Genomic DNA, 26,883 nt, shown 5'->3' with positions numbered 1-26,883 from the left:
ACTTAGGGAATTCAGGTGTCGTCAAGGTCCACTACTATCGTCCTGATTTGTGTTTTCTTTATATATACACCATCACAGCGAAAATAAACCATATGATAGGTAATTTAGAGCAACTTTACTTTGCAGGTTTATTACTAGACGAAAATATCAAATGAGAGATTATTACCAGAGTAAAACAAAATTGACATGTGAAAATTATGATTTAATGCCTCAAAGATTGCATGTTACTATTACTTTACACAGGAAAACACCTCTCCTAAAAGTCACGAGGTGTCTTCAGTGTGATTTATACCATACTGCACAAAATTAACTCTTTGCATCCTGGTTTTGGTTTAATACCTTTCGCTTGATGCAGGTTAAATGCTGTACAGGCTAGTGCAATTCTATCAGGCATACGAGCATTTAAAAAAGACGTCTCATAAAATATATACTCCATTGCATAGTGAATCACTTTATTAAGAGCTCAAACTTGCAAATGTTGACAAGATAGAGAAGTTGTATGGGCCATATCCCTGTATCTCTACCCTTCAAAGAAACTAGTTAATTTTGTTCATGCAATCACACTGTCAACATCCACATGAGTGTTACTTCCCAGAAAAGTAGAGTGATGCATTTAGTCTGGCCCCAAGTATGTTGATCAGGCCTGATCATCCCAGTCCACCTTAGATTGTGCCATTCTCTGCTTATTCAAGGGGCAGATAGCTACATCCTTTCTTGTGACCCTCATTCCACACAAAGTGAACAAGCCTTAACTAGAGGCTTCTGGAGATTTAGAGTGCAAAGACCAGTGTCTCCTTCATATCAGTTACCATTTATGAATGCAGCCAAACATGCATCTTCAATATCTAGAAACAAAAGTCACTTTAGTGCTCTTTGTGCACCCTGTGGTAGACTGGAAATTGTCTGCCATGATGTGACTGTGTCTTCTCATAAACTCGAGGACTGAAATACAAGATACATGATATTTGACTGAAGTGGGACCTGCAAATCTGTTACTTGAGTTTTGCAGCATGAATCTTTTACAGGATTTACATGCTGTACATCCATTCTGCCATCTAGTGGTTGGGTCCAGACTCGTGTTTCTTCTCTCTTATTTATTTATTTTTCCTTTATGAAACTATTATTTGGTAGTAAGCCTATGCCATGTGTGACGTCCGACGTCTGCCCTGGACATTCATGTGCCATCTTCAGATTATTTTTTTCGCCGCTGGGTATGGCACTATGGAGGAGCTCTGCAGAATTCAACAAAGTGACTGAAAACTGATTTTTTTTCCGAACTGAGACAGCTGTGTTCATAGAGGATATGAAAGGTGACGGAGGACCCAGCTGGTAGATCTAGCCGGTTCGCACCACATGTTCAGAGAATGGAGAGGAGGAGGCAGAGAGGGTACATGGAGAACACCCCTTTTAAATTCCATCCCAACTGCCACCACAAGTTTGCTCGGAAAGTTCCTGACAAGGTTTGCAACTTGTGCCTCCTGAAAGACCACAGCACTGAAGACTGCGAGGCCTGCGCAGAATTAATTCAGCAGATGCCGAAAGCGAAACTCAAACAGCGTAGGAAACACCACACCATGGGCGACACTCAGATGACACAGGAGTCCCTAAAGGACCTGCACCTCCATAGCGAGGAGGCTGAGGAGAACGTTGAGGAAGAAAAATCAGCAGAGGGAGGTGAGTCTGACACTGAGGGAAGTGTCAACGACGTCGAAAAGCTTGAGGCCCTGTAAAGTGCGGGGAGAGACCCTGAAAAGAAGCTGTAGCACATGGTAATGAAGATGCCAAAAGGCGTGGACTCTTAAATCCTCAAAGGTTGCCTCAACCTAGAAATACTTGACGGCTCACAAAACACTAATGCCATCACAGAGAGCAAACCTATACCTGCCTGTGCTACCCAGCAGCCTGGACCAAAGTAGAGAGGCCTTTCGGGAGGCAGCCACAGCAAGGACTGTAACCACCCCGAGTGGAGAAGAAATATAAACACTCCACACAAGAACCTGCTATAGACACAGGAAAATGTGCCCTCAAATTCCATAATTATGGCAACAGCTAGGAAAAGAACAATGCACCAACATCAACTGGGCGACCACCAGAGAAAGTGACCAGGTGGGCAGGAAGATGGAAAGAGAAGGGGCTAAGCAATGGAGTATTGGCAACTTTAACTCGCTTCTCAACCACTACAGCCCCCAGCAGTGGAACAAATCGAAGCAAGGCAGTGATCCAAGAGGACAGAACATCACAAATTCCTGCCTTAAGTCAGCATTGGACATGGCTGACATGGCCAGTAAACAAATATGCACAGGCACCTCTCAGGAGGCATGCGCAGCTAACTAAGGGTTTCTGGGTTCAAGGTGGTGGCGGCAGGAATCAATATGCCAATCACAGAAGGAGCACTCTTCGGATCAGCTGTGGATGAGGCACAACAAATAATTAAGAAAGACAGTGAAACCACAAAGGCCATGAGTGTATTGCAGTTCCTTCAAGAGAAGCTGGCATGCCCACCAGGAGACCAGCAGGCCGGGGAGGATTCCCACAAGCCTCACAACAGCAGGATTTCAAACAGGAGGCTGCGCACCAGGCCACCCACCAGCAATGGCAACATCTGGCAAGTTAGCCCTTTTGGGGAAAGCCGAAAGAGAGAGGCCAATACATGGGTGGGGGGGAAGAGGGGTAGTAGGGGGTTACTTGTAGGAGTGGAGGTCAATCACCTCAGACAATTGGATACTAAACTTAGTAAAGCATGTTTACGCATAGTAGTTATCAAGAAATAGCCTCCTCCCGCCCCCAAAGGAGAAGACCATAATGGGAGCAAGAACTCATACTACTTCAACTGGAAGTCAAATAGCTCATCAGAAAATGAGCTAGAATGCTACCTTTCAGCATAAAATCTACACCCAGGGTGTTCAAAAAAATGCCTGGCGGCAATAGCCGCACAAAAGACGAGAACAAGCATACACGTCTACGCATACCTGGATGACTGGCTAGTGAAGGCAAGTTAAAAACAGAAGTGCCAAAAGGACATACAACAGTCATCTCCATGCTACAACCGCTAGGAGTGACCATAAACCATGAGAAATTATCTCCACACCCAGAGCATGAGAAGATATTCCCGGGAGTGACATTGAACTCAGTGCCCAAGAGGGCAAAGGCAATAACAGAGCAAGCTCACCTCTACTCTTTGAGGACAGTTATGTAACTAATGGGTATGATGGCATCCTGCATCTTACTCGTTCCACATGCAAGACTACACATGAAACCCATACAGTAATGACTTTAAAAGAAATGGTCACACACCACGGAGTACGGGGAGGATCTTGTGGTTGTCACTACAAAAGTTCAGAAAACAGTACAATGGTGGAACACAAGGAATATAACAATAGGAAGACCCTTCAAGCTACCAGTTCCCACGGTAACCTTAACAACAGATGCATCACACAAGGTGGGGGCGTGCACATGGACAGCCTAAAGGACAGGGGGTTTTGCAGTCCTGCGGACATAGCGAAACACCTAAAATTGCCTTCCTAACATTATAAACCTTTAGGCAGACATAAGGGGACAGACCGTGCTGATTCAGATGGACAACAATGTTCTATCTCAACAAACCGGGGGGAGCAAAGTCGTTCCAGCTCTCACAATTAGCACAGGAGAAATGGAAATGGCCACTCCAATGGAACACAACTTGGGAGCCGATATACATCCCAGGAGAACAGTTCACCGAAGCAGACAGTTTAAGCAGGCAAGCAATCTTTCCTACAATGGGAGCTAAAACAAGAGGTGCTGGACAACGCTTTCAGGACATGGGACAAGCCGAGAATAGATCTGCTCGTAAGGCCATAAGACGCAAAATGCCAAGACTTTGTGTCCAATACCGACACGACCAGTCCAAGGGGAATGCCCTGTTGATAAACTGGGCAGCGACAATTGCATACCTTTCCACCAATTCCCCTGATTCCACGAGTTCTGGACAACAGTCAAAAATGTCACTCATTTTCCACGCCTCTGAGTGAGCCTGACGAACATGGTACTCAGATCTACTAGAGTACCTCCCCCACCTACTGGACAATGGTTTAGCCACTGCTTCAATGAAGGTCCACCTAACTGCCTTATTTTCATTTGCCAGAGTTTTGATGGGGAACAGCATCTCCACCTTACCAGTGGTGAAAAGATTCCTAGAAGGATTAAAGAAAATAGCACCCCCTAAGAGATGCACAAACACCAATGTGGAATTTGCTCTAGGCATAACTAAAATTCCTAACTCTAAAGACTGCCTTAATAGCAATCATGTCACTACGGAGAGTGAGTGAACTACAAGCACTCACCACCCTAGAGCCTGACCTACAAATCCAAAAGGACAAGGTGGTACTAAGAATAAACCCACCATTCCTACAAAAGGTAGTTTCACAATGCCACGTCAACCAGACCATCCAACTACCGGCCTTTTCCAGGACCCAAAGACTCGAGCCGAAAGGGCGCTACACAGCTTGAACATGCAAACACTACTCTTCTACTACCTAAAAGAGACAAAAACACTAAGGAAAGGGTTACCAACTCTTTGACTCCTTTGCAAGGGCAAGCACGGCACACCAGTAACACAAGTAACCATCACACGATGGATAGTAGACAGTCCAAACCCGCATCACAAGGGCAGGAACACCTTTGCCTACACGGCCCAGGGTGCATCTCACAAGGAAGGGGCAGGCAGTACTACAACACCTGTTTGCAGACTCGAGCACATTTTAACCCAACTTCCCCAGGGAGACAAATACCACAGCGAACTCGATGCACAGCACGTGAATCCAAAAAAGGAATCACACAGGAAAATGAATTGGTTACTTACTAGTAGTGGTAGTTTTGCAGCTTGAAAAGCTTTCCTGATTCACATGCGACCCACTCGCCTCCTCGGAAATGTGAGAGGACAAACAGGGAAGGTAAACAGCACATCACGAGAATGGGAGGTCCCAACTACAACCATTTCCAAGGAGAAAAAAGTATCTGAAGATGGCAACTACACACAGGACCTTCCGGGTTACACGTCTGACATCACACAGAGGATGAACTTACCATCAAATGGTGGTCGATGATGGCCAGAAGGAAAAAAAAAGTAAAGAGGAGAAACATGCTTGCAAATCCAGAAAATTATTCAACCTGCAAAACTTATCCTACTGGTAAGTAACCATTTAGTTATTTGCTACCATTCCAATTTCTTGCTAAATTGTCTACCATGTATATTATGGCGACATAAAAGAAGCATTTATACTCTTTCCACCCTAAGGAAATAGAAGCTTTTACTGCATGAATCTTTCTGGATTCACATGCTGTGCATTATTCTGCCATCTTGTGGTTGGGTCCAGAATTAACTATCTCTATTTTCTCTTCTTTCTGTCTTTCTTTTCCTCTTAAATTGTCACCGACCATATGGTTGTTTGTCCCTCCTCTATGACATCAGACTTACACCCCAGAAGCTCCATTGCGTGGTTGCCATCTTCATATTCTTTTTTCTGCTGTTGGGTCTGGATGCAGTAGAGGAAGCTCCTGGATGGATTGGAGAAAAGGTTTTTAGCACCAAAAGCAGGAAAACACCAAAGAAAACTTTTACAACGCAGAGGAGGAAATCTCTGAACACCGAGGAACACAGACAAGTATCACCTAAAATCTTAGGGTTAGATAACCCTACAAGACCACGGGGTCCTCGACCGCATGGTTCGGCAAATTCTTCATGATATGGAGCATATGCCATGCAGGTTCGGCCCTAGATGTCACCACAAATTGGCGCAGAAGGACAGCCACCAAGTCTGCAACTTTTGCCTGCCCATAGGCCACGTGACGTATGGTTGCGACGGCTGCACTCTGTTTCAGCCAAGGAACCTTAAATTAGGACAGAAGCAGAGGTGGGCGCACTACGCCATGTTGCAGATGAAGAAACGTACCCTCAGGGTGGAGGTGACCCACAGTGGTGTGAACACGTAAATGGTGCAATGGCAGGACTCTGACGTCGATACAATCAATGCCAAGAAGGGGAAGGTGCCAAAGAAACCATCACCGAAAGACACAAAAAGCAGAAAACACGGGGACAGAGCTGAAAGGGTTGGACTCCAGGACAAAGAAGTCTTCCTCAACTTCGAAGGACCTAGAGGTTAGACAATGGCCCAAGTAGAACAAAGAGCCCCTCAGATCAACGACAAAAAATACAGTGGGAGACTACCTCTCGGAACCAGTCTCGACTCCAAAAGCTGACCAAGAGCACAGGAGGGGCAAGCCGACCTGAGAAAGGGAACATTTGGTGCTGGAAAAGAGGCCTATGGTGATCAACGCTGATGCCAAAAAGAATGTGCCTTAAATTAAGAGCTAGAAGATGCCTCCAAGCCGGAAAGGAATTCAACAACTCCTCGAACGATTACAGGATCCCTCTCCGACCCTCTGAGAAAGCATCTGTCGAGATTGAGGCTGAAGCCAACCAACCTGAGTTGCCACCGCCAGCAATACCTGAACTGGTGGAAGACTAGAAGAAAGCCTTTGGATTTGTCAATGGCAAGTACCATGAGGGCATCTTTGAAGATGTACCACTGGAGGACTGGCAGGACATTGACACCAAGTCAGCAGAGGATGGTTTGCACGTACTCCTCGAGACCCTCGACTCTGGACAACATCTCGGTGTACAACGTGGTGATGAAATACAGAGCAGGCATCTACGGCATCAAATTTGAAAAGGAACAAGGAAACTCATGTTTGTGGCATGTGTAGCTGTAGATGAACATGCCCTGCATACTCCTGCCATCTAGTGTTGTACTCGACCATGTGCAACCTGTTTTTCTTCTAAGAAGACTTTCCACTCACAAGGTATAGTAACTCATTATAGGGCTGGTAATGCGCATGGGTATCTGTTTCTCATACTGTTTGTTCGAGGCATGTGGGCTGCTGAATTCATATCTGTGCATAGATCGCCGCCTAGTGTTGGGTCCGGATGTTTGCACGTTGTTGTCCTGGAAGAGTCTTCGAAGTATCCTGAGATAGGTGACTCCTCCCCTGGACCACAGTGCGCATGGGCATCCTCTCCATCCTCAGATTGTTTTTTTCCGCCATTGGGTTCGGATGTGCTTATCTTGACTCAAGTTAGGAAAATTTAGTTTTCAGGCCAAAAGGCCTTTAGTTTTCGTCGGTACTGTTCCCGATCGGTATCGACAGTTTACTTGCTAGTTTAGCGACTTTAACAACTTTTTCAAGGATCCATTATATCCCACCATCGACTCTACATCGACGATGGAATCGAGGACCCCATTCAAGCGGTGTCCTGTTTGCCACGCGAAATATCCACATATCGACGTCCACCCGGTGTGCAACAAATGCCTCTCACCGGATCACGACGAATCGAAATGTATGGCCTGTGCCCGATTCAGATCCAAGAAGACTCTCCGGAATCGACGAGCCGCGAGACTTGAAGCGCAGCAAGCGGCACCGGCCCCGACCAACATCTTCAGCACCGAGGACGAAGATGTTGAAAGCGTGGAAAACATACCCTCCTGCCCCGCTTCCGAACATGGTTCCAGATCGGAAGACGTAGATGAAGAGCTTTTTCACAGGGAAGAAGCCGACGATGAGGTAGGAGACTACGATGAGGCCTTAGGGGCCGAAGAAGGTAGCTCCGGTGACGAGCAGGGCCTACCCGTCCAAACGGAGGATATCCCAGTGCGTCAGTCTACGGCTCCGGTCGAGGGATCGCCTTCGGGCCTTACCCAAGATCAATCCCGCAGTTCTTCGGCCCCGCCCTCTGGCCCGGCCTCGGACATCCAGCGAGAGCCATTATTACCCAAAAAGACTGGTTTCCCTTCCACGAAACCGAAACCAATCGTCGCACCGGTTCAACAGAAACCGAAATTGAAACTAACACTGGTCGGCTCGAGGACCACCACACCTTCGACGCCAGCCAAAACCGTCGGCTCCGACCGCACCAAAAGGGACTTCGGTGCCGAACTCGCTGCAGCCGATGTCGGCGCCGACCCAACGAGAAAGGCCATCGGTACCGCCAAAGCGCCTCGGCCCCCGGCACCGAAACAATCGGCACCGACCACCAAGGTTAAAATGGCCGCTGCATCGCAATCCACCTCGAAAGCAGCGACTACGGTCCAATCATCGACGCCGTCGACAGCTACTACCTCTCCTCGACTCGATGACCCTGTGGCTCCAAAGAAGTCCACACCTACCTCTACAGAACCACTCGGCACCAAAGAACCGTCGGAGTTCCAGGTGCGACAAGTTGCAGCGTCCTTGCAACGCATCAGAGAAAAGGCAGCCCTCCAGGCCACGTCGGGATCCGAGCCGAAAAAGGCTCAAAAGGCACCTTCGGCACCAACCAACATCACCTTTGGTTTGCCGCCATCCACGGCGCCGAAACTATTCGAGATCAGAACACGTGTCACCCAGACAAGGTTCCCATCCACTGCACACTCTCCTACTGGGACATCACCGTCCCACTTCATCGACGCCGACACCGGCAGGCTCATGCTCCGAAAGCGGAAGATCACTTCCGAGCAGGCTTTGGACTCTTACAGGATCCCGCTAAAGCAAAAACTGCCGGCGGAATCGGAACCAGTTCTTTATGAACGCATCCACACCTCTTACCCAGATCCACAGTCCTTCTCTCCGACGCACTCCGACACGGACGCATTAGAGGACTACATGGGTGACGACACCACCTACCCCAGGGATATGGACCCTGAAGGCCAGCAGGACCCTGATCAAGCTTGGGATGACCCTGTAGACCCAGGTGCCGCTATGGATACACAGGACACGCAGCTTTATGGCGCAAAAACGTCTCCCACAGAGGACACTGCTGCATTCAACGCCCTCATTGAACGTGCCGCAGCCAATCATGGAGTGCAACTCCACTCAGACACAATCGAGGACGATTTCTTGGTGGACACTTTCGCATCCTCAGAGAGGACTGTAGAAACTCTGCCCATGTTGAAAGGTGTCCTCAAGCCAGCAAAGGACATTTTCAAAGAAACCACCAGGGCACGGGTAATAAACCCCAGGATCGAGAAAAAATACAAGCCAGCACCTAGGGACCCTACGTACATTAGAGGCCAGTTGCCTCTGGACTCCATCGTGGTTGCTAATGCTCGCAAACGGGCACACTCGCAGACAACTGGTGATGCTCCTCCCCCGGACAAAGAGTCCAAGGTGCTAGAGACCTCCGGAAAAAGGATTGCAGCCCAGGCGGCAAACATATGGCGCATTGCCAATACACAGGCGCTCCTAGCTCGCTACGATCGCTCACACTATGACACGTTAGAGACCCTACTCCAACATCTACCTGACGAGTACAAAGAGGCAGCGGAGCTCCTCATCAGGGAGGGACAACTTCTCACAAACGCATCCATTAAGTGTGCACTGGATGCCGCCGACACAGCTGCGAGAGCAATAAACACCAGCGTCATGCTAAGACGACACGCCTGGTTACGAATCTCCGGATTCAAACCTGAGGTTCAAAATAACATCCTCAATCAGCCGGTCAACCCCGACTACTTATTCGGACCAGAGGTTGACAACACCCTAGAAAAGATAAAAAAGGACACAGACACTGCAAAGTCAATGGGGGCTCTGCAAACGCAGACATTTCGTAGTGGCTCCTTTCGTCGCCCCGGAAATAGAGGAGCGGGTAGAGGACAGGGGTCACAGCAAACCTACAATAAAGGGGGCACACAAAGTACCTACGATAAAAACACCCGAGGTGGATATCGTGGCTCCAGCACAAAGGGCAGAGGACGCGGTTACGGCAATACCAGGTCCTCCCCCAAGAACAAACAGTGACGCCCTCTCCCTTCCCCCGACCACATAACACCTGTCGGGGGAAGACTACAGCGGTTCCTGTCCACGTGGACTACCATCACCACGGACAGGTGGGTCAAAGATGTTATCCAACACGGTTACTGCCTCAAATTAACCTCCACTCCACCCACAATACCGCCAAAGCACCGTCCTATGTCCTCAGAGCACTTAGCATTATTACAGCAGGAAGTGCTAAGTATGCTGCAAAAAGGCGCAATAGAGGTCGTGCCCGTCCACCTGCAAGGGACAGGGGTGTACTCTCTGTACTTCTTAATACCAAAAAAGGACGGGTCACTCAGACCTATACTAGACCTGAGACCCCTCAACCACTACATTCTCTCAGAGCATTTCCACATGCTCACCCTACAGCAGGTTCTCCCGCTGCTCAGACAGGGAGACTTCCTAGCCACGCTAGACCTCAAAGATGCGTATTTCCACATACCCATACACCCGTCACACCGAAAATATCTCAGGTTCACTATTCAGGGGCAGCACTACCAATTCAAAGTCCTCCCCTTCGGTGTGACAACAGCACCCAGAGTTTTCACAAAGTGCCTAGCTACAGTGGCTGCACATCTACGGAGACAACACATTCACGTCAACCCTTACCTGGACGACTGGCTTGTTCAGGCAAAGTCAGCCCAGCAATGTGCCAGCCACATATCCCGCACCATTCACCTTCTTCACAGTCTGGGATTCTCACTAAATTACCCAAAATCACATCTCCAACCCGCACACGTACAACAGTACTTAGGTGCGACCATAGACACTCTGGCAGCCACAGCTCAGCCAAATTTAGTGAGGATCAACGACATGCAAATGCTGATCTCAAAGTTCAAACCCCAACACTCCCTTCCTGCGAGAGTGTTCATGCAGTTGATAGGCATGATGGCCTCCTGCATTTTCATAGTCCCGCACGCGAGACTACATATGCGCCCGCTTCAGGAGTGCTTGGCACGTCAATGGAATCAGGCTCACGGGCAATTAAAAGACCTAGTGTTGGTGAGCGGTCGGGCATACAACTCTCTGCATTGGTGGAATCCACAAAACCTTTGCAAGGGCCGACCGTTCCAAGAGCCTGTTCCACAAATAATACTGACGGCGGACGCGTCTCTCCAGGGATGGGGAGCTCATGTACTCAATTACACAGTGCAGGGACTATGGACAATACAACAAAAGAAGATGCACATCAACCTTCTAGAACTGATGGCAATCTTCCTGGCAATGAAGGCATTCAAAGTACACTTGTGCAACAAAGTCGTGCTGATCCGGAGGGACAACATGACTGCCATGTACTACATACAGAAGCAGGGAGGAACACACTCTCCACAGTTGTCTCATCTGGCTCAGAGCATGTGGAAGTGGGCCATTCAGAGGAACATCTTCCTCATGGCGGAACACCTCCCCGGCAAGGACAACCAGATGGCGGATCTCCTCAGCAGACACAGCCACCAGATGCACGAGTGGGAGCTACACCCGTCAGTACTCCAACCGTACTTCCAACAGTGGGGTCATCCAGAGATAGACCTATTCGCCACAAGCGAAAACGAAAAATGCCAAAGCTTTGCCGCCAGGTTCCCACATCCACAGTCGCAGGGCAATGCGATATGGATGAACTGGTCCGGCAGATTTGCGTACGCTTTTCCCCCAGCGCCGTTGATACCGCTGGTGGCACGCAAACTGCGACAACACTCACTGACACTCATCCTGGTTGCTCCAACATGGGCACGCCAGCCATGGTACACCACCTTTCTGGAACTTTCCGTGGTGCCGCATCAAAGGCTGCGGATCAAACCCGCACATTTGACGCAGAACCATGGAGAAATTCAGCACCCAGATCCGCAACAGCTGAACCTGGCGATCTGGCTCCTGAAGTCCTAGAGTTTGGCTACCTAAACCTGCCACCTGACTGTATGGAGATCATTAAGGAAGCTAGGAGACCCACTACCAGAGCTTGCTATGCAGCCAAATGGAAGAGGTTTGTCATTTATTGCAGTAACAATAACATTAACCCGCTAGACGTATCCATTCAAAACATCATCGGTTACCTCTTACACCTATACCGATGCAATCTGGCATACACCTCAATACGTATCCATTTGACCGCAATAGCAGCCTATCTCCAGAACAGGCAGCACCTCTCTTTATTCAGAGTGCCTGCCATCAAAGCCTTCTTGGAGGGACTTAAACGAGTAATTCCCCCAAGACACCCACCAGCACCAGTGTGGAACCTCAACTTGGTCCTCACCCGACTGATGGGTCCACCCTTCGAACCTCTCCACTCATGTGAGATTCAATTCCTCACCTGGAAAGTAGCTTTCCTAATAGCAATCACTTCGTTGAGAAGAGTTAGTGAACTCCAGGCACTAACAATTCAAGAGCCATTCATACAGGTTCACGCAAACAGGGTCGTACTACGTACCAACCCCAAATTCATGCCTAAAGTAATATCGCAGTTCCACATGAATCAAACGATTGAACTGCCTGTTTTCTTTCAGAATCCACAAAATGTCGCTGAAAGTATGCTCCATACACTAGACGTCAAAAGAGCCCTCATGTACTATATAGACAGAACTAAAAACTTTAGGAAGACAAAACAACTTTTCGTTGCCTTTTCCCCACAACACAAAGGCAACGCCATCTCCAAAGCAGGTATAGCCAGATGGATCGTTAAATGTATTCAAATTTGCTATCAAAAGGCTAAACGCACATTAACGATTCCCCCACGAGCCCACTCAACACGTAAATTAGGGGCCTCCATGGCTTTCCTGGGAAACATTCCTTTACATGATATATGTAGAGCAGCCACATGGTCCACTACACATACATTTACCAAACACTATTGTGTAGATGTGCACTCAAAACAGCAGGCAGCTGTAGGACAGGCTGTTCTCAAAACTCTTTTTCAGACCGCTGCAGCTGGCACTGGTAGCCGCCACTAATGGGAGGTACTGCTATGTATTCTATGCACAGATATGAATTCAGCAGCCCACATGCCTCGAACTGAATATGCTACTTACCAGTATGCATCTGTTCTTGGCATGTAGGGCTGCTGACATTCATATCGCCCACCCTCCTCCCCGGCGCCTGTAGCAGCTGCAGCTCTCAGAATTACTGTATGGCATGGTCATCACTTTCTGTATCTACTCCATCACTGCCACAATGGCGAAAAATAATCTGAGGATGGAGAGGATGCCCATGCGCACTGTGGTCCAGGGGAGGAGTCACCTATCTCAGGATACTTCGAAGACTCTTCCAGGACAACAACGTGCAAACATCCGGACCCAACACTAGGCGGCGATCTATGCACAGATATGAATGTCAGCAGCCCTACATGCCAAGAACAGATGCATACTGGTAAGTAGCATATTCATTTTCCACCATCTGGTTTGGGCATGTTACCGTTCGAGCTCTGGGCCGATGCCTTGCGGTGTCCCTCATCGGCCTTCTTCTGCCTATTTTCTGCCGTTGGCATGGGAAAAACTCTGTGTTCGGGTTCTCTTAGTTGCAATGACCGTTCAGTTTAACGATCGGTCTTCCCTTGATCCCCTTCTTGGGGCTCTGCTCCTTATGGGGCCTTGCACCTCATCTTCAGTTTTTCTCTTTGACGATCGGCTGAGATGGAAAGGACACCCTTTCAATACTGGCTCCAGCCTCACTCCAAGTAGCCTTAGACCGACCGCCCCCAGGTGTGCAACCTTTTGTCCCTCATTCAACCACAGTAAAGGCCGCCTGTTCAGCCTGCCTCGCTTTCTGCTCCAAAAAGACTCTTGGGTTTTACCGTGATCAGAGACTTGCACGCTGACCTCTTCGGGGAAGAGGACGTCAAGGAGCAGTCGGAGGTCAGTCCATCAGCAGATCAGCCCATACAGTTCACCCTGAAGCCAGCTCCCAGTCTAAATTGGAGACTGATGAACAGCAGGATCCTAAGGCACAGCAGGTCTTGAAGGCTTCGACCGTGAGTACCACCTCCCACGCTCTGTCTGCACAGTTACTGTGCACAGCCTGAACACCGCTGCATTGGGTGTTGGGCATTGAGGCCAGAGACCCAGCAACAGGTCTCCATACTACCACTGTTTGCAGACCATGGTTGGCACCGACAAAGTGCCTCTTAGTCGATACTGCTAGCTCAGCCAGCGCTGAAAATGGCTGACAAATTGCGGACATCCTCGGAATCGACAGGTCCGTTGATGCCGGCACCAAAACCGCCATTGAAACCCCGTACACTGTGACAAGTCAGAGGAGTCGTTCGACGTCGAGTCATTCGACTCTGAGAGCCTCATCATTGCTGGGTTTTGAGGATTTGGAGCTGCCGATACTCCAGCCAATAAGAGCTCGACACACGTCATAAGAGACACTTTATCCACACACAGAAGATGCCATCTAAAGCGCAAGACACTTCCAAAGAAGAGAAAATTGATTTTCGAGCAGCAGCTTACTTTCAAGTCACCCTTCCTCTCAAGCACTTGAAACATCAGGACATGGGCATTAGCCCACTCCTAGCTCGTTCCCCTGCAACCCTTCCTTCACCTCTTCCTCCTACCCCCCCCCCACCACCTTTGGTGCCACTAACACATAGGCAACCTCCACTACCTTCTCCAGGTGGTTCACCACATTCCTCTCCTAGAGGGGAACAGACCCTCATACCCTCTAGACCCCACGAGGCCACTTATTACCCTGAGCCTAGGGATGACCCATGGGATGACTACACTGTGGATTCCCCCGGGGGGACACGGATCCAAATCTCTCCCCAACCGAATCTTCCCCTCTTGATGACGATACATCTGCAGCTGCCTTCCATAGGGTTGATCTGCACACCTCCCAGGAAGACTAATATAGCACACCCTGCAGTTTCTGCCCTTGCTCAAGGGCATGCTTAAAACTGCACGGGACACCTTCAAGTTGCTTGTCAAGGCCAGGGTTTTGATGCCAATGGTGAATTAAAACTATAAACCCTCGCCTGCTGACCCTCCCTATATCCGAAGTTCACCTGCACTAGACTTCCTGGTGGTTCACACAGCAAGCAAATGTGCCTTTTCCCAGTGGACTGGTGATGTCCCACCCATCGATAAAGGGAGCAAGAATGTTGACGCAGCAGGCAAGAGAGCCCCTGCGCAATCAAATTTGAGGATTTCAAATTCAGTCCGCTTGTTGTCTCGCTATGATGGAGCCCTCTGGGATGAAACGGAGGAGCTTCCCAGACGAGTACAGACAGTATGCCCAGTGGCTGGTCTCTGAGGGCAAGATAATATCAAACACTACCATGTGTTACACCCGTGACACAGTCGATACTATGGCTAATGAGGATCAATTCCAGTGTCCATATTAGACATCACGCTTAGCTTCACACCAGCATCTGCTCAACCTGCCATTCGACAGTGAACATCTCTTCGGGGTGCAGGCGGATCAGATGCTGGAGAAAATTAAAAGACCCTGACATGCCAAATGCTATGGGTGCTCCCAGACACATTCTCCCCAAGGCTTCCCTTATAGGCCCCTGTTTTGGGGGGAGGGGTCTAAAATCAGCTCGCCTGACCCACCCACTGCTTACCAGTGACACCAGCAGTCCACACCAGGTTATTCCAGCAGAGGTTACAGAAGCAATAACACCAGGCAAAGGGGGAGCGGCTAAAGGGCCTGCCCGTGCAAAGCAATGATTCCCTCTCTCTTCACACCAATCACACTGCACCTGTCCAGGGAAGATTACTGGGTTCCACCTGCAGTGGGAATAAATATCTCCAACCAGAGGGTCCACTTCATCAAACAGAAAGGTTACTGCTTAGAGCTCACTGCAGCCCACCAAACATCCACCCTGTAGACACACCCTCTTTGCAGAACATCAGCGCCTCCTTCAAGAGGAGGTACAGGTGCTCAATCACAAAGGAGCAATAGAATCTGAGCCATTACACCAGTGTACTCACTATGTTTCCTCATACCCAAGAAAGACACGACCCTCGGCCCTATGCCGCTCAATGAGTAGATTCTGTCAGAACACTTCCACATGGCCATTTTACATCCCTCTGCTGCAACTAGGTGACTGCATGACAGCTCCCGATCTGCATGACGTCTACTTCCACATACCCATACACCCTTCTCACCCCGCTACCAGTGGTTCGTGGTCCGCATTATCAGTTCATTTCGCTGCTCTTTGGAGTCACTACCGCCCCCAGGGTATTTTGAAAATGCCTTGCCGTGGTAGCTGCTCATCTCCGGAGGAATATCATTGTGTTCCCTTATTTGGTCGACTGGCTGATCAAGCGAGCAAACAGACATCCGAGTCAATCCAACACTCAGAGCACCATAGACCAGTTAGACAATTTAGGCTTCACTGTCAATACAGTCAAGTACCACCTTCAACTCCTCCAGGTCCAACCCTTCCTGGGCACACTTCTCCATGCCTTCACTGTGAAAGCTTACCCCAACTATGCGCGGGTCCAAGTTTTTCAAAAGTTATTGCCTCTTTTTCACCTATATCACAACCTAAGGGTCAGAACAGTAATGCACCTTCTGGGCTCTTGTTTTGTCATAGTCCCCCATGCAAGATAACACGTGTGTCCTCTACGAGAATGGCTAGCGGCAAAATGGTCAAAAGCAGTGGGTTAATGAAAGGATCTAGTATTGATTTGGACCAGCACCATCACTCTCTGCAGTAATGGAACAGCAATAACATGTTGCGGGGACAGCGCTTTCACATATGACGGTCACCATGGATGCTTCCCTTACCGGGTGGGCAGGCGCATCTGCAGAAAATGACCATTTAGGGCATGTTGTTGTCGCCCCATCTGAGCTCCCACATCAATTACTTGGAACTGTTGGCTACCCGGTTATCACACAAGGCCTTTTTTCATCCGTTCCAACACAAGGTGGTCCTCATCAAGCCAGACAACATGACAGCCATGTTTTATCTTCTGAAATAGGGAGGCACATACTCTCTGCAGCTGTTAGCACTGACACAGAACATTTGGCATTGAGCACTTTACCACAAGAGACGTTTGTTAGTGTAGTACCTAATGGGAGTGGACAGCGACTACGCAGACCTGATAAGTAGAATGCGGCAACAAGTAAATGAGTGGAAACTTCACACTTAAGTCCTACTCTCATACTTCCCATCGTTGGCAGTTTCCCGATGTAGATCTCTTCACAACAACCACTTGTCAGGGATATTTGCCTATGCTTTCCACCTCTCCCACTCCTGCCATACGTGGTTCAGAAGCTTTGGCAAATGTCCGTCACTCTCATCATGATGTCGCCCACGTGGGCCCAACAGCCCCAATTCAAAATCCTTCTAGAGTTATCAGTGGTTTCACATGAGAACCTGCCCAACCAGCCATAACTACTCACTCAGAATCAAGGCGCCATCAGGCATTCAAATTCCTGACAGCTCATTTTTGCAATTTGGCACATTGGGTCCTAGAATTCAGTTACCTTTAATGTGCCTGCTGAATATATGTCTGTCCTTAAAGTGGCCCATAGACACACCATGTGGGCCTGCTATGGCTATGCGGCTAAGTGGAAAATGTGTGTCCACTATTTCCTTCCCGAACACAGCGGTCCAAGGCATTGTCTTTTACCTTCTTCATCTTCAGGCACTGGGCCTCGTGTACACTTCCATATGTCTTCATCTGGCTGCAGTTGGAGCTTATGTACAAAATAACCTTGTTCAGAGTCCCCGTCATCAAAGCTTTCGAGAAAGAGCTCAAAGGAGTTATCCCGCCCAGTGTAGCTCTGGCCCCCATCTGGAACCTCAATATAGTACTTACTCAACTGTTGAGCCCTCTTTTTGAACCCCTCCAGTTTGTGTCTTGGAAAGTTGCCTTCCTTGACACCATCATGTCTTTACGACATGTGATCGAACTCCAATCTCGTACCGTTGAGGAGCTTTACTTACAAATTCATAACAATATAGTTGTCCTTGGGACCAACTCCAAGTTTCTGCCAAAGGTGGTATCCACCTTCCATCTTAATCAAACTATTGAGCTACCAGTTTCCTTCCCACAGCCAGGTAGAGGGCTCTCCAGCCTCTCGCTGTCTATGGTGGCCTCTTGTACTGCATTGACAGAACCAAGCCCTTTTGTAAATCTCAGCAACTCTTGGTGCTCTCACCAAACCACACAAAGGCCATGCCCCGTCCAAAGTGGGATAGCCAGATAGATTGTCAAGTTTATTCAAACTTGCTACGCTAAGGCCTAAAGGCAAATTCCGGCCTCGCCCAGGCCACCTCTTTGGTCTTCCTCAGCAACATTCCCATAGCTGACATATGTAAATCAGCTACTTGGTCCACTCCACACACGTTCACCAGGCATTACCATGTGGACGTCTTAGTGCACAAACAAGCAAAGATTGGGCAAAGTGTACTACAAACTCTTTTTCAGTCCTCTGCAACATTCTCCAGCTAGACACCCCTTAGGGGGCTACTATTTTACAGTTAGCGCAGAGCATATGTATCTGCAGCTACACATGTCACAAAGTGGATATGTTTTTTTTTTTTAATAGAGTTTTATATAGCGCAAACTTGACCCGAATCGGGTATCAGAGCGCTTTACATAGCACCAGTTGCGTTACATTAGGACACATTCATGTTTGTTAGGCACGGGGAGATTAAGTGATTTGCCCAGAATCACAGGATGTTCAGCGTCATTGCCGAGACTCGAACGCAGTTCCCCAGATTCGAGGTAGAGCGCCCTAGCCGTAAGGCCAACTCCTCTCCTCTGTTGCTGTAAGCATCTGTTCGTGTAGTGCTGTAGATTCATATGCGCCCATGATCCTACCGGAAAGCTTCTGGGTGTTGCACATGTTCTTTTTTCCTCCACGTGCTCATCTTTATCCTGAGCCGATGTGTGAAAAGCAATCGAAAAATGGAGCCGATGCCCATGTGCATTGCCAGTTATAGAAGGAGTCATTTTATGTCTTAACTGAAAGACTTCTTTAAAGAAAAACAAATTGCACATGTCCGAGTCCAACACTGGGTGGCAAGAGTATGCAAAGCACATGAGTTTACAGCACTATGAGCCACAAATGGATGCTTACATGGTGTGTGATATACTCCTTCCTATTCAAGACCCTGCTAACTTCTCAATGAAGAAGCCTGTTCTTCCCAATGTTACCAAGTGTGTTGAACCAGGGAAGGAAGGCTTTTAGAGAACCAGCCACTTTGAAGGCTATTACTCTAAGTGTCAAAAAAAATACAGACACTCACAATGCACACCACCTACAGTAAGGTGTCAGTGACTGAAGGCTCCATCATCGTATCCACAGCCCAGAATATGGCAAATTCACCGGCATCTGTGGGCCCACTAGCAGACAGAAAGCAAAGTATGGGCATAGTAGGCCGAAAAATGGAGTACTTAGCAGCTGTGCAATAGAGGATCGCAAGTTCCCAAGCTCTCCTCAATAGCTATGCTTGCCAACAGTGGGAAGAGATGGAGACTTTTCTCCAGCACTTCCCGAGCAGTATCAGAAGAGGGGAAAGGCGTTGGTACAGAAGGGGAGAACTGTAAGCAACATCGGTCTGGAGTCCGTATTGTATGCTGCGGACATTGCAAGCAGATATCTGTGCTTGAGAACCCACCCGGGAGGCACGTCTGGCTGCGAGTGTCTGGTTTCAAGCAGGAGGTGCAAGCAGCTGTGGTTAACATGCCTTTCACAAGAGAGTCACTTCGGAACAGCAGTGGATGAATCTATCTGGAGAATGAAAAATGATGGCAACATAGCGAGATCGATGGGCACCCTACATTCCAGAGGGCAAATCAGGGCAGCAGAATGCCTTCCCGAGGAGGTTCACAACCACCTATGTTCCATGCCTCCTTTGCTGTACAGGAACCAAGCCACAACCCTACAACACCGTGGCAATACACGGTTCATTACTACAACAGAGTGGCAATACACAGGTCATTAAAGGCAGCCTTTTTGTGGCCATGCATGCTGAAGAGAAAACAACAGCGAGAGGAGCTGCACACCTCACCAAGCTACTCCACTGTATACCACTCAACAATGTTTGAGGCAGAATCTGAAGATTTTTAAGAGAATTACATAACATCACCTCTGACAAATGGATGATCAACATCATCTAACAACTGCAGGACAACAGAGGACCTCAAGGATGCATACTTACATGTCACATTGAACAAGACAGAAGTTTCTAAGATTCGTAGTAGACACAATACTCCCCCTTGGGATAAAATGAGCACCGCTGGCCTTTACAAAGTGGCACACCTGCAAGGAAGGGGGATCCATGTCTACCCCTACCTGGAATTCTGGCTCATAAAGTCAGTCATACCACAGTGATACAAACAGTGCACCAACTTATTTTTTCTTTCAACTTAGAAAAGTAGTCTACAAAACAAGAAAGAGCAAACATCTTCTTAGGAGCCTCTCTGACTCACAAGAGGAAAAAGCCTTCCCAATACAGAAGAGTACAGACAATGACAGAACAATTTAGCCTCTACCAGAAGGGGCAAGCTCTGCAAGTGAGGACTGTGAGGAAACTCATGGGTATATCATTTTTCATACATACAGTTGATACCGAAAGCCAGACTCCACATGAGATCACTCCGAGAGTGATTGCAGAGATACTGGTCACAGGCTAACACGAGTTATAAAGTTCTAGTGGTTATAACAGGAGCACTACACAGGGTAATGCAGTGGTGCAACACCAAGAACATCACTGTGGTCAGGACTTTAAGGCAACCAACTCCCTCGGTAACTATTACAATGGATACATTCCACGTGGGGTGGAGAGCGCTTATGAACAAACTGATCAGAGGCCTGTAGAGCCAGGAAGATTCAGTCAAGCACATAAATATCCTTGAACTCAAGACCGTGTTCACAGCCCTCAAAACCATCCAATCTCAGTCAGGGGGAAGTTGGTGCAGATACAAAGGGACAAGACTACAACCAAGTTCTACACAATAAACGGAGTTTGGGGGGAGGTTGAGAGGCATCACCAGATCACACGAACCAGCCATTCGAGCACAGGAGATGTAGACATGGGCATTTTAGAGAAACATAACACTAATGGCAATCCACCTGCTGGGAGGTGAGAACACCGAAGCAGAAAACTAGTCCTATAAATAGGAACTTAACCAGCAAGTGCCACAGTGTATCTTCAACAAGTGGGGAACCCCACAGGTGGACTTGTTCACAACACCAGAGAATGTGAAATCCCAAGACTTGGTGTCCATATACTCAAGCCATCAATCGCTGGTGAATGCCCTATTGATACGATGGTCAGGTAAATTGGTGCACGCTTTTCCACCAATTCCCCTGATTCCCCTTGCAATAGAGAGGTTCACACAGACAAGCACGACCCTCCTACTCCTAGCACCTCACTGGGCCAGACAAGCAAGGTTCTCCGACCTTGTGGGACTGAGGTAGTGAAATGGGATGTTACTACCAACATGGCAGAATATTCTAGCTATGCACTGGAGAAAAGTGTTCCAACACAAAGCAAAAGCACTCCGCTTGGCAGCACAGCTCCTGAGGACATACAATTTGGATGCCTCCAGCTGTCAAAAAGAACCTTGGAGGTACTCGGGAAAGCAAATAGACCAGCATCTTGGAAGTGTTACTCCAAAAAATAGAAAAGGTTTTGAAAACGGTGCGCCAAAGACAAGGGCCCACAGACCACATTAGAGGATGTCCCAGTCCTAAAACACCTCACACACTTGTTGGATGAAGGACTGTCTTACGCAATACTAAAGATATACCTGGCAGCAATTCTGGCATACACAAGGGTCTTGATACGAAGAAGATATTTTTAGACACCAGTGATCAGAAGGCTTCTAGAGGGAGCAAAAAGAATAGCATCATGCATAGCAGCGCCAACCCCCATATACAACTTTAATCTGGTACTTGTGCAACTGATGATACCACCATTTGAACGTAATACACAGCGTAAGTGTACAATTCTTAGTTTCAAAGACTGCCTTACTGACGGCCATAACATCCCTACACAAAGGGAGTGAACTTCAAGAATTAACGGAGCAGGAACTATACATTCAAATTCACAAGGACAGAATAGTCCTGAGCACTGACCCTAAATTCCTGCCCAAAGTTGTGCACACGTCTATGACAACCAAACGGTCCATCTGTGTGAGTTCTTCCATGACCCTAACTCATGAGCAGAACACACCCTATACATGCTAGACATCAGGATGACAGTGATGCACTGCATACCGGAAACATAAACAATCAGGAAGAGCAAACCTTTTTTTTTTTTCTCTTTCACATCAGCAAACAATGGGTTACCAGTGACAAAGGAAGCTATAGCAAGAGGGATAGCCCTGACAATATAAAGGTGTTGCACTGCAGCAGTGCAGTAGAGTATCGCAAGTTCCCTAGCAGAAACGGCACTAGAGGAAAGGCCAAGGATGCACAGGAAAAAGGGGCAATGCTGGCCTTTTTAACAAAAGCCTTAATCAACAAACCAAAACTACTGTATCGATTTCCAAGCAAGCAAATAAGCTCAGGTGGGACACAAAGTACTTACACACTAGTTTGCAAACTCACACTCGTTCTCGACCCAAATTCCCTCATGACAGGAAAACACTGGTATATAATCTATGCACAGCATGTGAATTCTGAAAGATTCACGCTGCAAAACAAAATGGTTACTTGCCTGTAGGAGTAGTTTTGCAGCTTGAATACTTTCTGCATTCATATTTAATAACCAACCTTCCCTCTCCCCCCCTACATCCCTCTGCGAAAGAGTACAGACATTGGAGAAGGGAAGGACAGGACAGTTTATACAACACAAGGGAACAAACACAAAGTATGCTGGATAAAAAGAGTCTGAAGCTGGCGACCACGCAGTGCAGCTTTCTGAACGTACGTCTAACATCATAGATGAGGGATATATCACCAGATTGTCGACCCTAAGTGGTCAATGATAATGTCCACTTATTAAAAAAAAAAAAGGAAGAGAAAATACAGACCATTTCGCAATTCAGGACCCAAACACTACATGGCAGAAGTATGGACAGCATACGAGTCCAGAAAGTCTGCAAGCTCCAAAACGAATCCTTCAGGTATGTAACCATTTCGTTCTTTGGTTGCCCAGAAACAGATTCCTGTTTGTGATATCTGTGGGGTAGCTCTTGGTAGCCCCTACATGTGTGCTGTGAACACTGCCTTTATTTTGGTTTGAGAAGCTGATGTACAGTTCGGTCTTGCAATCCTTCATGATCTGTTCTTCTGCTGTTTGGACCGTCCTATGCTCTCCTCCTGCTCCTAATATATTCTGCCAATTCATCTCAGCGTTGGAAACAATGTCAAACATAAAAGTAGTGAAATGTTATTCCCCTTTAGTAATTAGATGCTGTCATTTTAAACTCTCCTATGAGGCCAGCACCCACCCACATCCTCCAGTTCCGCTGGAGCCAACTTGAGCTTTCCTTTGAATTAATATTAGCATGAGAGGTTAGGACAACAGGGGGAAATAAGGTGAGATGTGACCAAAGGTGCATTGGAAGACTCACTGTGCATCCCCGCCGGGGCTGAGATTTGACCTGCTGTTTAAGCTGCTGATACCTGTGTGATCTGGATGGGCGATTTCAACTCTTTTCTATGTCCACACAGCAACCTTAATATCTGCGGGTTGGCTGAGGCTGCAGATGTTCCCACAGCACACTTTTCTCATATGTCTTTCGGTAATCTATTAAACAATTTAATATTTTCCCTGGATATGGGGTTTGTTAATGATCTTTGTTCCCCCTCAGTCCCCTTTAATCCCACCATTATAGGTAGGGGTTGTAAATCGGTTATTGATTTTATGTTAATATCCAAAAGGCATTCTAGCCATATTCTCTCTTTTGAAGTATGCGAGATAGTTATGAGCGACCACTTGCCAATAAGTATGTCCATTTCCCCCTTTGGGGGTAGTGGAAAGGCTAATACTGTAGTTCAAAACCTATATAATTATAGGGTGGGTCTTGCCAGGAAGAATGGTTATGCTCTTAAATGGGATAAAGTGGAACCAGATGCTTTTTTAGGAAAACTAATCCAGTCCAAAGTGAGGGACTTTGATATTTGTCTTTCTGAGTACAATGATCCAATTAATGTGCACGAGGCTTTTATTAGTATTTCGGAGGAAATACGAAATTTGCTTTTAAAACCCCAGAAATCAAGAGAGGCCGGAACAAAGAGATGGTTCAATAGTGACTGTAGCAAGACTCATGCCAGTTTAATGACACAGTTAAAGCGAGACCCTAGGGACTTGGCTGAAGTTAGATCTGCCAGATCTGCATATCAACGTGCATTAAAAAATAGGCAAAAACAGATAAAACAGGAAGCTTGGCAGACCTTGCGAGAAGCCTCGCAGTCAAAAGATAATATTGCTTTCTGGAGAGCTGTAAATGCCCCTTTTTTTAAAGACAACTCTTCAGATACAATTGAGATAGCAATTACAGAAGAGGCGTGGGTGACATACTTCGGGGAGCTTTATTTAGCAGAAACTATGGAAGATTTAGGGCGGGGGCTTCACACATTAGGGCAGGATATTGCCCCATACCCAATAAACGTAGTATTCCTATTGAATGACGTCGTGGCAGCCATTGATAAGAGTGCGGCAGGAAAGGCCCCGGGCCCTGACGGGATCCCTGTTGATATCTTCAAGGCTAACACTGCCTTGTGGGCTCCCCTTTTAACAAATGTTCTAAATAGCTTTACCAATGTAGGATTCCCCTCTACCTGGCAGGAAGCAATTGTGGTTCCTATTTTTTAAAAAGGCGACCGAAATGAGCCCAAGTGCTATAGACCGATTTCTTTATTGGACTCACTTATGAAGATCGCCGGGAGAGTTATACTTAATAAATTACAATTATGGGCGGAAGCTAACGGCACTCTTTCACAGTTCCAATATGGATTTAGGGAAGGCCTGGGAACAACAGAGCAGGGTCTGAACTTTGCTCTTTTAGTAGCCAAATATATTGAGGCTAAAAATGAAAGCTTATTTTTAACTTTTGTAGATCTAAGCTCGGCTTTTGATTGCCTCAACCATAACAAACTTTGGTCTACACTGCAGGATATGGGGATCGACCCAAACCTCTTAATTTGTATCCGGGAACTTTATCGAGGGGCAGGTGCTCGTGTTCGTTTTGGGGACAAGGGGGAATGTACTTCCAAATTCGCTATAGGGAAGGGGGTGAGACAAGGCTGCATATTAGCCCCATTCTTGTTTAATTTATATATCAACTCGGTAGCCTCTCACCTCTTGGAAGATAAGCAAGACTATCCTAAAATAGGAAACTCCTTTGTCCCCATCCTATTATACGCAGATGATGCTGTAATTATGGCCCGGACCCAAGTGGGACTCCAGAGAGCACTGAAAAAATTTTCAGACTATATGGGCACCAGGGGATTAAAGATCAACATAAGTAAGACCTTTAATATGTGCTGCACCAAAAAGAAGAATATCACTTGTAAAACCGCTTTATTTAATTCAAAAATTGACACGGTAAATACCTTTTCTTATCTAGGTATCAATTTTGAAAAAAACGGTTCGTGGTGCGTAGCAGGGGAAACAAGAAAATTAGCGTTCACACGAGCGATTGGCGCAGTTAAAAACTTTGCCAATAAGGTGGGAGGTCGTCCAGTAGTTGCCCTACTGGATATTTATAAATCCAAATGCCTGACTACGGCGTTATATGGTGCAGGGATTTGGGGGATAGCGAAAAACCACAGTTTACAGCTCTGTGAGAATGCTTTTCTTCGCTATCTCCTGGCAGTACCGGGGTCTATTTCCACCTTTGTCTGCCATCAAGAACTAGGCCTACCATATATTGAGGACCTTATCAAAGTTGATCCGATATTATTGTGGCACAAAGTTTGGTCTTCAAAGGAAACAGGCCTGAATAGGGATATTATTTTGGATTGTTTAGGCCTTGAGGCGGCCACAAAGATTTCTTGGTTTGAGTACATAAAAATTTTTTGGGGGGCCATGGGCCACCAGGAATTCTTTGATGTACCAGATAGTATAGCAGGGATGTCAAGAAAGAAGCTCAAGAAATTATGTTTACATTTCTTGGATGATAAACGGTGTCAAATAGAGAAATGTAAGAGCTCTGTCATGGCAAATTGCTTACTTATACAAAATCAAGGCATTCAGTCATATCTGCTGCAAGTTCCCTGCTGTTATTCCCGTATGCTATTGACTCATTTTAGGTTGGACATCTTTTTTAGACTAGTTACTTTCCCTGAGATGAACTGTTGGTCAAAAGAATTGATTCCCTGCCCATGTGATCTGATTTCTGCTCAATCCTCCCTTCATTGTATTTTCTTTTGCAAATTTTATTCAGGTCCTAGGAAAATAATTTTATTACCTGTACTAAGAGAATGTGGCCTGAGACAATGTAGAGTGGCACTGCTAAGACTGAAAATGCTAGATGATGATCTGCTCATGTTCTCGGTGTCAACGTTTCTTAAAACCATTATCAGATTTAGGTCCTCAATGAACTAAGCTTGTTATGTAACTTTTTTAATCCAATTTTTAAAGGTTAACCATTTGTAATTTTGATGTATTCATTCTGAAATGTTTTAAACCTGTGCTTTTATGGTTTTTGTTTTTAAAATCGAATAAAGCTATTTGAACTGAACTGAACTGAACTACAATACTCCTTTTGTGTTCTCTTGGTAGTGGTTTACTTTTCCTTTAGCTCTATGCCTCTTCAATCTACCTCTTCCTTATACATCTTGTTAATTCAGTATCCCCTCTATAACATTCAATATTTGCCTAACTGTAACTGATCAATTCTCCCTATTCCCACCACCTTTATTATGTAAACCCAGCGGTGTCTTATTATTTGATTTCTACCTTATCTTCCAGGCACCTCCTCCTCACACATTCGCTGTTATGCTTGATCAACTCTTCTGGATTTAATCCCTGCCTTTTGTTATTCCATCTTTTTGTTTCCACCATCACTTGGTATCTCAACCGTCCCGTCACCTTAATCCTCTTAGATGCCCTCATCTTGCCACTCTCCTCTCTCACCCCACTACATCGCTCTTAAGTTACCTGGCAGTAATTCCACCTCCTGCCATCGCTGCACTTCTCACCCCTCAATA

At 47.0% G+C, this 26,883-nt stretch overlaps 2 protein-coding genes across 8 annotated transcripts in view; one reads left to right on the top strand and one right to left on the bottom strand.

Annotated features, from left to right (window-relative positions):
- LOC146870885 (syncytin-1-like) overlaps positions 1–26,883 on the bottom strand; it is a 401,244-nt gene that overhangs the window by 102,376 nt on the left and 271,985 nt on the right. The gene's annotated exons all lie outside the window — the stretch shown is intronic.
- The window catches only part of LOC146870886 (matrix metalloproteinase-14-like), a 350,496-nt gene that overhangs the window by 148,268 nt on the left and 175,345 nt on the right, over positions 1–26,883 (top strand). The gene's annotated exons all lie outside the window — the stretch shown is intronic.

This window comes from Triturus cristatus, chromosome 1_1 (genome assembly GCF_964204655.1).
Source record: "Triturus cristatus chromosome 1_1, aTriCri1.1, whole genome shotgun sequence".
NCBI classification, from domain to species: Eukaryota; Metazoa; Chordata; class Amphibia; order Caudata; family Salamandridae; genus Triturus; species Triturus cristatus.
The sequence above is the reverse complement of the archived record's forward strand: the minus strand, read 5'-3'. Positions and strand labels throughout refer to the sequence as shown.